We start from the raw sequence: 18,484 nt of genomic DNA on the forward strand, positions 1-18,484 counted from the left end.
TATTTCGATCTTTCGAATGGGCAAAAAAGCAAAAAATGTGTCCAGACATCACTGCACATTCACAAACACAACTTCGCAGCAATTACCATTTTTCACGGTTTTCGCGTTTGCGAAAAATCAATGCCCCTACTAATTGGAAATTACTTTCTGACCACCCCTCGTATAAATCAGTAGATGGAAAGTGAAAATTTAGCATGGCTGGCAGGAAAAGTAAATTCTTGATGAAAGTAATTTCTTTTATGATTGAATGATTCGAGTAAATATGATATTAAAATATTTACGTATTTATTATTAGTATTTTATTTCATAATATTGGACATTAACTTCACTCAGTGAGGGATTAATGACGAGTTTAAGCAGACAGGATAGAGTGTGGCGTTAATTTTATTGCAATACTAGTGTTGCAGTAAATTTGAGGTTGGGAGAATTCACTTGCCAATCTTTATAACGTTCATCAATGCAGATTTATGTTTCACTTTTTCGTGATAGTATTCAATATATATCCAGTTTTCTTGGATGGATTCTTCTTGATATCTAAGGATAGTGCAATGTCATTGTAAACGTATGTTAACTTGAGCGAAATTCTTAGAATGGGGAGGGATTTCAAGAGTATAGACACACTAAAAGTTTTGTATTATTCGTATGTAAGACCAAAACTCGAATATGCATCTGTTATATGGAATACAGACACAGCAAAGTACAGTGAAGCAATTGAAAGAGTCCAATCACGGTTTCTTAGATTTTTAAAATACAAATTTCAGAAAGTTTACCCCACATTTGAACACTACGACAACCTAATATATGAAAGTCGGTTTAGAAAGCTGTGTCATAGAAGAACGTTACAGGAAATAGTATTCTTGTGGAAGTTATTAAATAACGAAGTAGATGCTGAACAACTACTCTGCCAGATAAATTTTCGAATCCCGTCGTCGAAAACTAGACTCAAGAACGAAGTTTTTCTTATAAAGAAGGCTAGATCGGAAATTAAAAAGAAATCTCCATTGCGGAGAATGTGCACCAGTTACAATAAATTGTTAATCAAGAATAACACCATTGACATCTTTTCTATGAACCTAAGGGACCTCAGTAAAGCCACTATTAACACAATGACCTAAGTTTAAACACATAATGCCCTAATGAAATGATATGTGATCAAGTGTGTGTGTGTGTGTGTATATAGGAAATAATTTTAAATGTATTTTTATGTAGGTGTGTGTATATATATATTTTACAGAAATATATGTAATTGTATTCAATATGTATCCTTCATATGCGCTCTGTAATTAGGTATGTACCTGTTGAGTTCGATAAATATATAAATAATACGTCAGGATGATGAAAGAAAACCTTCGTAAGCACTGCTACATTAAATAAGGGGAAGTGAGCCAGAAGAGTAATAAAATTCCTGCAGCATATTTGCAGTCTAAAGCTCGTCTTGTTTATGCATGCGATTTTTGTTGGATGTTGCATGTTGCAGTCCGAAGATATCCAACAAAAATCAATTCCATACGAGTGCCATGCATGCAATTTCTGTCGCATGTTGTAGTGAGATACTTTGTCGGGTGGCGATATTCGACAAAAATCGTATGTATCAATGGAGCCTATTTGTTTAAATGTTTCTTCAGTTTGTCCAACAAAATGCCTTACTACGACGTCCAACAACTATTGGACGGCGCCACCCGCTCCCATCCCCTCAATCTGTTGACAGTTCTGTTCTCTTACTACTCCCATACAGACAAGAAAAAATGATAATTCAATGCATTTTCCACGTAATATTTAGAGGCTTAACACAATTTTCTGCCCCTTCGGAAATTTCTCCTCCCCCCCCCTTGCCATCACTAGTTTCTGGCGCCGTGGTTGTGTTGTGCATAAAAAGGGCTTAAAAGTTGAGGCCGAAACTTAGCAACAAGATTTCCTGTTCCCGTGCAAAGTTCCATAACAATATCTTAAACAATCAAGACAAAATTCCCTGACTTTTTTTCACACCTCAAATTCCCTGACTTTTCCCGGTTTTCCAGGTCTGTCGCCACCCTGGGAGCATAAAAATTGTTACTCTTGTATAAGATTAATTGTATAAAACATTCAAACTCAACTTTCCTAAGAAACTTCAACATATTTTATTTTACAATAATCTTCTGTCAGTCAGATAGATTGTTCTGCAAATGACACTAACAAAGTAAATGGATTGAGACAATTCTGTTTTATTTTCAACGCACCTTTTCATTAATTCAAATCTTATCTGAATTTATAATATTCATAAATGTCCTGAGGCAAATTTTCACATTTTACCTTTAATTTTTATCGAGGAAGGAAAAAGATGCTTTTGGATTAATAAAAGTTGCAATTTTCAACATAGGTATACGGAGAAAAATTCAAGCAGAATTCACGAATAATTTCCGGAGTCAATAATTCACGGATAATTCTCGGAATTCAAGGAATTCCCTGTGGGTAGTCACCCTGAACATGTTTTTTAAATTAAAATTATGTGAGGCTTAAAATGTAGGACCTTTATGATTATTTTTTTTCAAATTCCTCCCGGAAGCCGAACATAAGGTTAAAATGTAGGACATATCCGGGATAAAGAGTAATTGATTGGACTACATATGAAACAGGCTATAGTAACGGGATTCATATCGTCAAGAAAATAATTTTCACTTTTAATAATATCACAAATTGTTTTCAATTTTTGCAAAGTTTACATTTGCACTTTTCTGCAAGAGCTAACCCCTTTTCCACTGGCACTTCCATCAGCTGCTTCACCCATTCCTCGAAGACTGTCATGCTGTAAGAGTCCGCCCCCTTTTTTCACGCTTCGTAATTGTCTCTGGCAACGCCATAATGTGGTACTTAATTAAGTTCTTTTTAAAGAAAAATAAGTTATAGCCTAATAGTTATATACATTTAAAGAAAAAAAATTCTAAAAATTCATCGAAAATGGCAAAAAAGGGTATTAAGATTAAAAATAGGCAGTAGAGTAAACAATAAGCATAATGAATTTTGTGTGCGATTATAGCTATCATATGCGGTTATTCCCTTCGCGCTTAATCTGCTTCTCGCTTATTCTTTCACGCTTAATCCTGTTCTCGGTTATTCCTTTCTAATATAATTATGTTCGCGGTTTTTCCTTTCGGGCTTATATTTTTCGTGGTTATTCCTTTCGCGCTTATATTTTTTGTGGTTATTCCTTTCGCGCTTATATTTTTTGTGGTTATTCCTTTCGCGCTTATATTTTTTGTGGTTATTCCTTTCGCGCTTATATTTTTGTGGTTATTCCTTTCGCGCTTATATTTTTGTGGTTATTCCTTTCGCGCTTATATTTTTTGTGGTTATTCCTTTCGCGCTTATATTTTTTGTGGTCATTCCTTTCGCGCTTATATTTTTCGTGGTTATTCCATTTCCCCCTTATATTTTTTGTGGTCATTCCTTTCGCGCTTATATTTTTCGTCGTTATTCCTTTCGCCCTTATATTTTTCGTGGTTATTCCTTTCGCGCTTATATTTTCGTCGTTATTCCTTTCGCGCTTTCCCTTTACCGGTTACAATCAAGGGGTCCCGGGTTCGATACCCGGTGGAGGCACAAGTGGTTCGGATTCCACTTTAAACTGTAGGTCCAGTCCCGATTAGCCTTACTGTGCATAAAGTGGACTTAAAACAGCAACTCAAACCAACTCAAACCTTTACCGGTTATTCCTTTCGAGTTTAATTCTGTTCGTAATTATGCCTTTCCGGCTGATATTCTCCGCTTCGCGATTATTCAATCGCGTTTTCTCGCGCTTAATTTTGTTACGCCTTTTGAAGTTCCCCCATCAACCCGCCAGACTTCATGAAGTGATCTTGTCACCGCCTGCAAACCCAACCCCCTTTCGCTGGCAGAAATATGGCAACGTCGCATCCAGCAAGAGCGACACAACGCAGTGTTCTCACTTGGAAGGAAATTTCCCTCCGTGTAGGGAATTCAGGTTATTAAAATCAGCTATTGTTAACGATTGTCATGGAAATTCTAACATTTTGTATGTATATAACGGTTGTCATGGAAATTCTAGCATTTTGTATGTAATTTGACATCGTTAATCTTTTATTCTTTGTTAGTCTCCTTATTTTCAATCAAACAATTAATAGGGCAGGTCAGGCAAAGTTCATTGTAGGTGGCAGCACGGTATCTGTGTCCTTTCGATTCAGACAGACAACTAACTGTTCTTCCATTTTAATACATGGAAAATTTGATGCCGAACTGCTGTTATTATACTCAATTTCACGTTCACTTTGATTTTAACCTGAGATGCGGTACCTCAACACAATAGATTACATTGGTCGACATTTTGAGGAAAAGTTCCGATGTTGTCAAATCAATTGGTGTTTCTGGAAGTATTTTAATAGGCATCCATTTTTTTCCCATGACGTCAGAATTTTTCACAATTTCGCAATCAAATTATGGTGCTCGCCGTTACAGTTACATAACGCAACAAAAGGGAAATTTCGGTTGTTTCAAAATCAATAAGTGATTCTGGAAGTAGTTTCAATGCTGTTGCCGGAAATGACATCCATCTTCGCATCACGGCAGGATTTCTCACAATTTTACAATCAAAATTCTCACATTCGCCATTACATCACATTTATTACACAACGCAACAAAATAAACGTATACAAGGGAAATTTTGGTTGTTTCGAAACGTGATTCTGGAAGTATTTTAAATGCTGATCACGGAAATGACGTCAGTTTCTACCAATCACGTCAGCAATCATCCCTTAGGTCAGGATTTTTCTCCATGTCAATCAACTCACCATATTATAACATTGAGGACTGGACATTTTGCGAAAGAAATATTCATGGCGGATTTCGAAAATAAAACTATGAAGTCAATATAATTTTCATGCTAATGTGCAGAGGCGTCGCCTGAAGGGGGTTCACGGAGCACACAAACCCCCAACCGAAAACGGAAAATTTTCAATTTGTTTTCTTTTCTGCAGAATAAAACACTACATTTCAATATACTTATTTTACAAAGCACATATTTTCGTTAATAAAGTATTCACAATGCTTAAAATTTCCCAATTTCCCCCGACTATTTACAAGAAAAGCTCACCAGGTTAGGCAGCGAGAGCCCGGGGCACCTTTGGCGCTGTGAACTTCCTCTGCTGTATTCTTCCTGTGTTTTATCTAGCTCGACGGAAGAAGCAGAAAAAAAAAAACTAGGGAAAACTGGACATCGGAGCACGTGCCCTTCCGAAAAAAACACTCAACAGATGGCAGCAACTGTTCGGAGAATGCCGATAGCGGCCGAGGTACGAGGTATTTTATTTTTTGTTTGGTTTAGCTTCTGTATTGGGGAAAAGTAAGCAGTCGTTAAGATATTATAATGAAGCACTGTTTGCATGCATTGTTACAGTAATTCCTAAGATCTTCGATGTTTTTGATGGGCAATTGCCCCCCCACTTTTTCCCCCGCACTATGCTAAACCTTATATACAGAGTGAAATATAAAATATACTGTCTTTGCCCCGAAATATACTGTCTTTGACCCCGCAGTTGTAGTGCTTTGAGCCCCCAGTTGTGGTTCTTTGACCCTTACCTGGTTCTGGAACTCAATCGCCGCCACTGAATCGAAATAAATTAAAATTGACTTGTGTTTCGTAAATGGATTTTCGCTGGGCGCTCTGGCTCGTATTCTTCATAAAACATGCATTATTATATTCACATTTCTTGTTTTACTTTATTTTATTATTTTTTCCTTGTACTCTTCAATTTGTTAACCTTTTTGTATGCTAAATTAATCAGCGTCACTCAAATTTAGCGTTTTCTTCTCTGTGATTGTGACCAACGATTGATTTTCTATGTGTTTGTAGCCCATCTCGGTCTGGGGAGAATTTTTCTGTTAATTTAGGCTGGGTGTGAACACCCAAAGATTTACTTCACGCGACGCCACTGCTGATGTGTCATGTGAAAGTGGATTAAATGTGGATGCCATTTGCGTGATCAGCATTTAAAGTACTTCCATAATAAGCTATTGGTTTGCAAACAAATTTCCCTCACGTAAATTTATTTTGTTGCGCTGTGTAATAAATGTGATGTAATGGCGAATATGAGACTTTTGATTGTGAAATTGTGAAAAATCCTGACGTAATGGGAAAAAATGGATGTTATATCCGTGATCAGAATTGAAAAGAGTTCCAGAAGCACTTACTGATTAGGAAACAACCGAAACTTCTCTTTTGTTGCGTTATGTAATAAATGTACTGTAATGGCGAGTATCATAATTTGATTGTAAAATTGTGAGAAATTCTGACGTGATGGGGGAAAAAATGGATTTCATTTTTGGAATCAGCATGCTGAAATTATTCAGAGACAACAGTCATCTGCGAGACATCGAAACCCATGTCGACCAGTGTTATAAATCAATGCTTTAAAACAATGATTTTTCAATATAAAGGGTGAGTCAAGTCCCTGACCACCGCTTATAAAATAAAAGGGAGTGTAGATTGCAGCAATTGGTCATGGTGGTACTATGTTAGGACTAGGGGGAATTTTTTGGTACATGTCATGTCAACGGCCGCCATCTTGGATCCAACTTCATTTCTTTAAATGGAAAGGGGGACATGTGGGGTATGGTTTTGGGCTAGAATTTCACCAGGAATTCAGTGGTGAAGTCAGATTTATTTATCGCCAACAGCAGAAAAGATATCGAACTAAAAGAAAAAAGTTAAAATTCGCACAGTATTTGACAACGGCACTTGTAATTTTCACAATTTAACTGCTTGATTGGTGTGAGTTGGTGCGTTATAGTATAATACATAATTCCAAACGATTGTATTTTTATTTCAGTTGTTGTCGTTAACATACATTTAAAAAAAAATGTTTACATGATATCACATTATTCGACGTGGTTTGGTGAAATGACCGTTTTACATATAAATTTACCAAGAAGAATAGTTATTAAAAACGTATTATATTCTGTTTCACGTCTCGCAAACTCTGGGGCTTTCGTATTTGGGAATTATAATTTTGAAAGTGTATAAAAATGACAAAAAATAAATAAAATACACGGGGAATATCTGATTTATGCGACTTTGCCATGTCATACAAAAACACATTTTTATAATCGATTTAGACAAAGAACTCTTTATTCAGTGAAAATAATGATTGATTGATTGGCTGATTGATTTGTTGTGTTTTACTTCGCTTTTCTCACACTTTTGGCTAATAGCGACGATGAAGATGATGAAATTGACGAAGGGACACTCACAAAGAACACTCATGCCCAGGTCTGGATTCAAACCCGAGACTCGTGACGTCGTAGCAGGATGCGCTAACCACTCAGCTACGGAGGTTGGCGAAAATAATGTTTGAATATTAGAATAGTATAAAGCTGCATCACAATGTAAATGTTAGGGCAAACAAATGACGAACGAAATTCTTTAAGGACACAACTATGCTGGCGGCGCCACCGGAAAAGCTCCTCCTGCTAACCACATAGCTAGCGCTCTTTCCTTTGGTGCGAGAGGTCCTGGGTTCGATTCCCGGTGGGATCTTAAAAGAAAATAGAAGTAGCCGGCTCCGGCCTCCAAAGCCATAAAACAGTGGCTAATGCACTAACCAATCGTCACATAATGAAAAAGTCGCTTTGGCAAGACCTTATCCTGAAGTTTATTATTTTTTGAATTGATATTTTATGGATCATTGGAAAATAAAAACAATAATAAGTGGTTAAATTTCGTGATGGCAATTTTGAATTTCCTGAGACGACGGGATTTTCTTTAGCGAAAAGGGAAATTTTGTTCGTAAGAAAGGGAAATTATGCTCACTGGTTATGGCAACGCTGAGACAGCAGGGGAGAGAGCTGCAGTCGCAGGGGGTGCTATTCCGGCTTCCCGCGCTACGGCGGCACGTGAAGGTCTTCTGCTAGAGTGACGTCAGAAAGGGGATCCCTCAGCTGCGGGCCGCTTAATAACATGTAAAATCATACAAGTTTATCGCCTCATAGAGGCGATTATAACTCTTGGGAAGCAATGTTTATAACATGTAGTTCTTCTTCACTGCTTTCCCGTACCTTCTCAAGTTAACTGAGGATGGCAAACGAACAAATTCATGCTGAATTCAGCAAAAAGGGAATCCATGTCTTTGGTTCTTTAACACTATTTGTCTACACTTCTACACGCAGCAATAAAGTTGGTTGGTTGCTTGATTGGTTGATTTGGTGTTTTAAGTCCACTTTATGCACAATAAGGCTAATCGGGACTGGACCTACATGTTAAAGTGGAATCCGAACACCATGTGCCTTCACCGGGTATCGACCCCGGGACCCCTTGATTACGAGACACAGCAATGAAGTTAAATGATTATTAGATGAGAGTCTCATCTTGAGACGAGCACAATAGAGAACACCCGAAAAATCGTAAAGTGAAACAATTTTAAATGCCTGCGTGTGCTGGAGGGGGGTGGGAGTAGAGTCCCGTGCGCATATTTTCATGCAAATAGTTTACTAACTTAATTAATTATAGCGTGGACATAACTGCAACAGGATCGAGAGAGTAAGATTGAACGGAAAGGATTAAGTAAGTCCCTCTACATGTATATAACGGGTCTCCATGACAGCATAACGCTTTAGGAAGCCAGAGGCCCCAGTTTGAACCTTAGTAAGGCATATAGCAATGTTTGTCTCATTCTCCACTCATTAGTTCATCATTCATCCTCATAGTAGTGATCAACCCAGTAGAAATTCGTCTTTAAATGAACGACACATACATACGTATTGATGTATTATTATTATTTCGTTTTTCTGCTACTTCTGGCTAATCGCGAAGATGAGGATGAATGGTGATAAGATGAGGCGGATGAAGGGACAATCATAAACATATAAGGACAACACAATACGAGCCCCACCAAGGATTATAATGGCCACGAGTCCAGACGCCAGAGCCTCGCTAGTCACTAGTATGCAAAATGCAGTGGTATGAGTCCTGTCGAGTTGCATCCACGGGAAGCTTCAAAATTTCGGTGTTGTGTGCGTGTGAATAAAACTATTATTATTATGAAGTTACAGTTACGCAATAATAAACGTCTAAGCCGTATGAATGCAAATATTGCCATCAGTTTCAATAACACGAATGTCTATAACAGTATCCTTCTTATTTAATTTTTATTTAACACGTAGTTTTTTTTTGATACGGAAGAAACATGCATCAAATTATGTCAATATATTGTACATATATTCAGGTAGTGTTGTATTTTAAAAATTTCCAGCAGTAGAATTTCAGCAACTTCTTTGCAGGGGCGACTTATTGTTGACAAGAATTAATTGAAGTTACTGCTGCATAACATAATAAGTACGAGTATATTGCAAAATCATAGACAAAATGCAGTGGGTGGAGGATGTCTATGCAAATTATCCTAGTGGGGGAATTTTCTTTAAGAGGATTTTCTTAACTAGAGAGATAACATTCCAAAACCTTTCCCTCTTTGAGCACTGCTGCCTCTCCTGTGAAAAAATCTTGCGGGCGTACTTGTCAAATTGCGTCATTACGAGGCAAATATTTTTTTCTTATTTTTGGGTTGCTTTCCTATAACTTTTACCTAATTGGAAGGCGAGGATGAGTAATGAATAGATTAAATAGATGGACACCCGCAAAGGGACACAATGTCCAGGCGGGACTCGAGCCTTAAACCTTCGCTGGGTAGCGAGATCGTTACTGAACCAATTAACGTTCTCATCTATTTCTATTTTGAGGGTCTCCCGGATGGCGTAGTGGTGGCGTCATCGCCTTATAATCGAGGGATCCCGGGTTCGGTACCCGGTGGAGGCACGTAGTGGTTCGGATCCCACTTTAAACTGTAGGTACAATTAGCCTCAATGTACATAAACTGGACTTAAAACGCCAATTCAATCAATCTGTTTTATTATTTCACGTCGCTTTTTGACATATAGAGCAAACTAGGGCAATGAAATGAAAATGAAAGATGAAATAGATAAGACACACCCATGCCTCAACCAAGGTTCGCTTCTGAGTTCATAGAGCGTTACGCTAGCGATTCCTCCAGGTAAGGGATATACGATAAGCGATTTGACGTACACCGAGGGGGTTCATACCTGCAGTTGGGAACATTCAAATGGAAAGTAATTGCTTCCAGTTTCCGAAAGCGACATGGCTTTCATTGTTCGGTATAAGCCAACTTCGAGGCACAGATTTCTCCCAGATGTCAGAAAAATCTGCAGGTCCAGTAGTAGCGATCAGGTATTCGTTTACAGAAGTGCTTGTGCTGTTTGTCTTGAATATTAAAGTGAGTAATTTTAGGTCGTATTACGTGTATTCGGTGTCTGTACCATGAATAAGCGTGCCAAAGGTAAACATTCTTGTGCTGTTGCAGAGTGTACCAATTGGGGCTGTAAGGAATCTGGCACCACATCTATTTCTATTTTGAGGGCCTCCCCGATGGCGTAGTGGTGGCGTCATCGCCTTATAATCGAGGGATTCCGGTTCGGTACCCGGTGGAGGCACGTAGATATGGAAAAAGTTATTCAATTTGAAATTGTGTTTGCATCCTTCCATGGGTCAACTGTTTCCAAGCAACATAAAGTTATGGACACTCTAAAGACAGTACTTCAGTCAAAATTTCCTGAAGTTAACGAAAAGATTATTTCCCTGTATGTCAGAACAAGAACTTTTATTAGAATTCGACATTTGAATAAACTAATGAAACTCAAGTCTATGGAAGCAAGTGCAGCGAGAAAAAGATGACAGTGGGTAGCATCGTCTTCAAAATCATAAGTCTCCAGGAAGGGTAAGTTGTAATGAATTTTTATTCTTACTGATATTTATTTCCGCCTCGGCCTCCACCGTAGAGTGATTAAGAAATCACATTGCTAAACCAAGACAGAGGCCAGGCCTATTGTTCATGTATTTGTTATTTGACGTCGCTTTTTTACCACTTTTGGTTAATCGCGGCGATGAGTGTTGATAACATAAAATTGATGAAAGGGCAGGCACAAAGAACATCAATGCCCACGACGTGACTCCAAGTCGGGAACTTCAGTGATGGGATTCAAAGTCGAACACGCGGTTGACCAGATTCGCCATCGAGCTGGCACGAGTTTCCTTGAATTTATTAAGGGATTACGCTTTCCCACGACATTGCATTTTATCCATTTATTATTTATTTATTTATTTCTAAAAAACATATTTTGATGTTACGGTTTTTTAAACACAAATCAGTTTAGGTAGAATATTTCTGCAATTTTACCATAGTGTAAACTTAAATGTAAGCGAATGCATGTTTGCATCACATCTACAAAAAAAAATATATCCAAAACCCATTTCCACCTCACTCAAGGATTATGTTAATTCAATTCAAATTGTTCGCGGGTTCAGTGCCATGAATCTAACCTTTACTGAACAGAATGAGATTGGTTCATAGAATGTATCGCCGAAAATCAATTTCGCTGATATCCCGTTGTCGCTGTTCTATTTTCATTAGATACGAGCTGCAATTACCATTTTAATCCTTCGTTTTAAAAGTTATTCAAACACAAAAATAGTTATTGGGGGTCATTTTAAAGTTGTTTTTTTTACTTCATTAGTATCCTCATTTGATTTTTTTATTTTCTAAGAATTTCGGCGGGCTGCAGCCCCTTAAGCCCCCCCTGCGTACACCAGTGCTTGCCACACTCATCTAGCCCATCAAATTTATCATTTCATCATTCATTTTTATTGTTGCGGTTACCCTAAATACGTAGAAAAGCGACGTCATATAACAACAGCGACAGCGACATCCTATGTATTCTAGATATATAAATTATAATGAACAAATTATTAATAACAAACATCTGTGAAAATTTGAAGGTATGAAGGATAATAAGTATTGGTGTGGTAGCGAAATATTTAATACGTAAAATTGTATTTATTTACCCATACGCAACTTCAGATTTCAATGTAGGGGCGATATAAGAGGATAGTCGTGATTACTTTTTGTTTGATTTGTATAACGCCATTTATTGTAATTGCGTGCTGTAAACTTCTTCATATTATTGCCTAGGTCTTATTCCTTGCGTTTTGCTTATTATTCTGCTGCAAATGGTTAATAGAACCAAGATATGGACAATTAAAAATGAAAATATTTCCCGTAAGCTTCCATTGCTACGCGAGCCACGCCCCTTGACAGATCCCCTTGGTCACGTCAGAGCTCGTTGCGGCTTCTGGCCAATGGGAGAGCTCCGTGTCTCGGAATGCTCTTCCTAAAATACTTCTATATTCCTTGCTGCAGTCGGATAGGGACCAAGGAAAGGGAAGGTTGTGTCTGTGACGTGTTTTTGTACTCTTCGGGATACTAGAGGAATGCTGCTTCATGTTCTGTGTGTGGATGTGAGAAGTGGTGAGTTGCTTAGGCCAAGTTTTCTTGTGTGTTTCTCAACAGAGAATAAATTCTCATTTGCCTGTACGGGGAGGGAGAGCTGTCGCTAAGGGGGTAAGTAACGTTACCCTGTTGCTGCACACCAAAATTAACAATTTCTTAAGTAAGGGGGAGAATTGCATCGGGCCCACATGGGCGTCGTCGGAAAATTTTGTAGGGGGGGAGAGGCCAGACCATTGATAAAATTTTAATAGTAGAAATTAATTATACAATAATAATTGGGTAAAGGTAAAGTTCCCCGTGCATATAGCACCATGCCATGAAGTCACATTTAGGGGATAGGGCCCCACACAATCTCGATCTCGGCCATTTTGGAGATGATGTGATCAGCACAGCGTTCCGGCCACCTTTACCCCCCAGGGTTGCCCACAGGTACACATTGATTTGAGGCTTGGGTGAGCCCCAGAGCCGGTTTATGCGGGGACAATGCCGTAGAAATTCCGATCTTAGATCACCCAGTCCGGGAATCAAATCCGGGTCTCCCGCCTGGCAGTCTAATAAAAATAAACAAATGTTATCCCAAAGTTATAATAATAGTAATTAATATGCTTGGAGAGTTTTCAAATGGCTTTTTCACCAGATGAGTGAGTATCCAGCATAACAGTTTTTTTTTCAGTTTTTTTTCTTTTGCATTTCACACGGTTAGTGTACAAAAATGAGTTAGTTATTATGCTGTTTTGTTATTAACTTTTACATACCTCGTTCAAGAAAAAGCTTAAAAGTTAACAGGATTTTTTTTGTCATAAAATTTATGTTGTTTGACATCTCATGTAAAACTCTAATTTTTTGAATTTTTAAAACTCAATTATTCCACTCTAGATAGTAGAATATGATAAAAACTTACTTGTATTTTACACTCATTTTTATTCGACCTAAGATATTTTTTTTTATTTCGGTTATTCAGTTCGAATAGAAACTAACTGAAACTCTTTATGTTATTAACAATAAAACAAGCTTTCTTCTCTTTTGTAACTTGAAATAAACGATGTAAATTTCCAGGGTGGAGGGGGGCAACGCACCAGTTAGACCCCCCTCCCGACGCCAATGGTTCCAAACTCATCTTCGCCTTGCTTGATTTGATTTATTTTACTTCACTTCTTGTGCCACGTTTGGCTAATTTGCGAAGATGGGGATGAGTGATGATATGATGAATGGACATTCACAAACATCCATGCCCAAGCCGGGATTCGACGTCAGGACCCCATCGTCGTGGCGCGATGTGATAACACTCCGCCACGTGGGCCTTCGCCTTGCAACCCACGGGCCCTTGGTTCGATCCCCTCTGGAGGCACATTACACAGTAGTATGGATCCAATCTGAATTGTCCAGAATCGATTATGCCTCCCATCGCTTCAGTAAATATTTTGCATTGTTGATTTATAAGAAATAAATTGAGTAGGTTTTTTTTTGTGTTATAACTTTTATTGATACTTGTAAGTTTTATGTCCTCAATTTTGAAAGATAACTTCCAATAAATGACCACCATCCGAATTGATGCAAATTTGGGCTCTTTTTATTGCGTTGGTGGTGTTGGAAAGAATCTGCGGGGAAATGTTTTCAATTTCATGCTGAATATATTGTTCTTTAGTTGCTATAACGTCTCTGGCTTATTCACATAAACCAATGACTTCAAATATCCCCAAAGGAAAAAATCTGGATGGGTCAAATCGGGGGACCTGGTCGATCATTGCAAATCACCAAAACGTGACCATTACTCTGCCCGGAAAAGTGTCACGCAAAAGAGCTAATTTTTTTCGCGGGCTGTATTCGGGGTATAATTATTCATTTTCGCACACAATAAGTTTCGTGAGGATCTTCTATTTAACTGACAAAACACTACTGATATAAATAACAAGATGTCAAAATAAAGGTCAGTTCAAATACGATGACGACTTTTGCGCCACCTGTTATTACACCCCGATTTCGAGTCCCGGCATTGCCATGAGTGTTATTCGTACGTGTTCTTTTATACTTTCATGAATTTCACCAAATCGTCACCCATTTCCATCGTCGCGATTTCCGAAAAGAGGAAGAAAAAGTCACTCTCTCTCTCTCTCTCTCTCTCTCTCTATATATATATATATATATATATATATATATATATATATATATATATAGACACACACACACACACAGACACACACACACACACACACACATACAGGAATATAAAGGTTAACACAAACACTATTACTTTAAGTTTTTATGGCTAAAATCCCTACGCGGAAGCCAATGTTAGCTACGAATACGAACCTGCAATATTCAGAAGCAGCAACAGCCTGACATTAGTTCTCTCCAAGTGATAATTTTCTTCTCACGTTTTTCTAAAATTCCTAAGGGGCTTGAACCCCTAACCCCTCCTTTAGAGACGCACATGAATATCGCAAGAACCTCCACTCGTTCAGAATGCCGTTCTTTGTTTCTGGTAAATGGCCTCTCTGCAGAAAGAAGAAAATGGCTCATAAAACAGTTGATGAGGAGCCATTTTTTTTTTGCATTCTTCGGAGGGCAACAGCAGCAACCAAAAAGAAGGTCGTTGTGGTGTTGAATGATGTGGGTATCAACATGGAAACTTCTACGTGTAATTGAGATATCAAGTTCTTCTAATGTAAAGTTGAGGAAGGGGGGAAGAACGAAACAAATAGGCAAGTCGAAACATGTTTCGCGCCAGTTTTTCACGGGCTCCATATCGTCCTTCGTCGTTGACGTCGCATCACACTCTTTGCATGCTTCAATGCAGTGTTTCTGCCCAGGCGTCACGCGTCGCGAGAGGTTCTAATAAAGTGTGCGACTTGCAGCCCGAGCTGGCAACAATCTGGAAATAAAAGTCTTCGTTCGGGGTTCACCAGCCATAAAGAGGGAATTCTTTCTCGCCGGTGCTGGTATGAAATGACACCCCTGCAGCCTCCAAATTTGAATTACAACCGTGTGGCCGCTCCCGAGTCAGGGTCGTCGGAAGGGTGAAGCGATTTGCAGTCCGAGCTGGCAACGAACTGGAAAGATGGCCTCCCACTAGAGTTTTCATTGTGATAACAGGAAATGTGGCTGTAGCGCTGAGTGAGCGATCACACGTTCTAACCGAGTGGCGCTTCACCCCCCCCCCCCCAAATGTGGAGGTTGACGAACAAGCCCCACGGTCAATTTAGTTTCCGCAGCTACTCTCATTAACAAATATATTGAAGTGGAAATATTCTGATTAATTTGAATGTTTTCCTTGTCCCGAATGGAACATGCTAATGAAAATTAGCACGTATCAAATCAACTTTATGATATTGGGCAGAGGAAACTCAAGGATACCATTAGACCCAGTCTAACTTAAACCAATATTTATATTTTGCCACTAATTTAGACATAATCGAACTAACATTCCTTATTATTGTTATAATTTATTTATTAATATTAAATTTTAAGGGTACATATTAATTAGTCTAAAGTTAAAAAAAATTAGGTATGTACGAGTTAAATTGTTGGAATTGGGACATCGGCCTTAAAAAAAGAATTTACGGGGCCGGAGCTCACGAAGGGTGACAACCACTACTTTAATGGAAGTTATCAGGGAATATGATTGCAAAATCATTAAGTGCAAATAGTGGTGTAAACAATGATAAATATTGTAAACTAATAATAATAATAATAAGCCATTATTTTATCCTTGAGGAGAAACTTAAAGCAGGGCGCGCCAAAAATCTACCTCACCTAAAGTGTAAATCACCAACCCTGAGACCTTCTGTAAACAAACCATCTCACCGATTTGATGTATCACTCCGCGTCAGCTGATTCATGACCGCCGACTACCGCATAGAACTCGCCATGTTGAAAGTGGCACTACTTCCTTGCTGTTCACATGATTATTTTTAGAAAATAACCAATGTTATAAAATATCATTATGTACAGAAATCTCTAAGCTCATTGAAAGTTACAATGCATATTCCTACAAAATGTTCACACTTATCTTGCCTTGCCATGTCACAAAGTTATTTTACGAAGTGCACTATGTTTGGCGGAACAAAAATCGTTATTAGGATGCTTGTCAGAGTTTCCAACTGCAATAAATTTACGAACTTTCTTTGTCTTGTTCATCATCATCAATATATTTATTGGACTTACAGCATTGCATATGGCTGTTTATGCCCATTATATATTTTATTTACAATTTACATAAAATCTACAAACAAATTTCAAATACACTCCTATCTCTATCAAACCTTAGAAATATACATTACCATGTTATATCATTTTGTCTAAAAAAATGCAATTCACATGCAAGAAAGAAGCCAAATTTATGGGAAATGATTACTGGTGCAAAGAGTTGACCATAAAGGTGAAGCAATAAGTACAAAAAAAAAAGACCATTGGGTTAAAAGTGAGACGTCATTTGCGGCAGCGAATCCCATACTACAAATTGGCCGTTGTTTTACCTTACGTAATGAATCCTGTAACAACGCTGGAATTTCGTGTGGATTACACAAGTATGCATTTTGAAACTTTTTATCAGCTTCACTGCAAGTAAGAACTGATTTACATAAACTTATGTGTGCTGAATTCAGATCTGCTTTCAGTTTTCTCCTATCACGTCATTTTCTTTTGTAATATCGTTTTAAAATTAATGTAAGTTACATTAATCAAGTTTGGAGTATTTTCAATGAAACTGAAGTATTACAACAAGTCATAGGAATTAATATTTTGTACAAGTTTTGTCATTGATGTCAGTGCACCATCATAAAGAGAAGTTCATAGAGTGTGAGTGAACCCTAACAGATCAAACAGAAGATATTTTGCGCCGTTTCACTGAGCTTCTACTGTAATTGACAGAAGTATCTCTCTTGAGGCACCAGCAATAATCAGCCATCATGGCCTCATTCCACCGCCCTTGATATCTTGTTTCCATGGTTCTGATATCTTTGTGGAATCTTTCACCTTGCTCATCACTTTTTGCACCAAGATCTCAGGGAAGTAATCAATATGGCTATTCAAGAAATGCAACTTAACACTCATTCTGCATCCTAACAATTTCAAGTTTTTGTAGCATTTCGTCAACAATCTGTTCGTAGTTTTCTGATTTCTTGTTGCCCAGATAGTTTTTACATACACTTTTGGATGACATCCACGCTGATTTTTCCACTTCATTCATGCAGTTAGGGAAATGTTGGTCTTTCATAAGAATGCGTATCTGTGGGCCATCAAATACACCTGCCTGAATTTTGGCTTCAGATTTATTTTGAAACTTTGACCTCAGATATTGAAGGACATTGCTTTCCTGGCTTAAACTTGTTATGAATTGCTTCATGATGCCTAACTTAATATGGAGTGGAGGAAGGACAGCTTTATCTCTAGGAATCAAAGATTCACTCACAACATTTATCTGTCCTGGCAAAAGATCAGTACGTTTTGGCCAGAGTCTTCTCGTCCAGTGTTCATTTCGTGCTCTGCTATCCCAGAAACACACAAAGCAGTGATACTTAGTAAAACTAGTTTGTTGACCAAGAACAATTGTTAACACTTTTAAATCAGAGCAAACAATCCAGTTATGCTCGTTGTACTTTATCTTTTCCAACATGAACCTCAAGTTTATGTACGTTTCCTTCAAAACTACTGAATATCCTAGAGGTATTGAGGGCAGCAAGTTGCCGTTATGAAGCAGTACTGCTTTCATGCTCCTCACCTAACTGTCAACAAATAACCTCCAATTAGCAGCATTATACTCGACTCCAAGGGCTTCAATCAAACCTACCACGTTATTGCAGTACACCAGTTTATCCACCTTTGAAAAAAAAATGTGCAAGTTCATTTTCCCTATGTCTGTACCAAGCAAACTTAGTTCCCGGAGCAAGTAAATTATTTTCTTTGAGTTGCAATCCAAGAAGTTCAGCACTAATTTTGGGTAAATACAGGTCTCTAACCAAATCGTTTAACTCACCTTGTGTGACCAGACGAGGAGAAGAAGGACCACTTGTTTGAAATGAAGGATCATGTTCGTGTTCAGAGGTCTCTTCTGATTCACCACTGTTATCCTCCAGCTGCAGGGATTGGCAGTTCATCACTGTGTGGAAGGTTGCGGATGGCTGATCTAAGATTGGAATATTTCA

The 18,484-nt window shown here is 38.2% G+C and overlaps 2 protein-coding genes across 3 annotated transcripts in view; one reads left to right on the plus strand and one right to left on the minus strand.

The window, feature by feature from the left end:
* The window catches only part of LOC145997401 (calcium uptake protein 1 homolog, mitochondrial-like), a 236,586-nt gene that overhangs the window by 70,341 nt on the left and 147,761 nt on the right, over positions 1-18,484 (minus strand). The gene's annotated exons all lie outside the window — the stretch shown is intronic.
* Positions 12,245-18,484, plus strand: part of LOC145997400 (carbohydrate sulfotransferase 11-like) — a 79,706-nt gene continuing 73,466 nt past the window's right edge. Inside the window, exon 1 of the mRNA XM_083134399.1 lies at positions 12,245-12,359. The gene's annotated coding sequence lies outside the window, so the exon portion shown is untranslated. The remainder of the gene's footprint in view (positions 12,360-18,484) is intronic.

Source organism: Lepisma saccharinum, chromosome 13 (assembly GCF_977018435.1).
Source record: "Lepisma saccharinum chromosome 13, izLepSacc3.1, whole genome shotgun sequence".
Taxonomy (NCBI): domain Eukaryota; kingdom Metazoa; phylum Arthropoda; class Insecta; order Zygentoma; family Lepismatidae; genus Lepisma; species Lepisma saccharinum.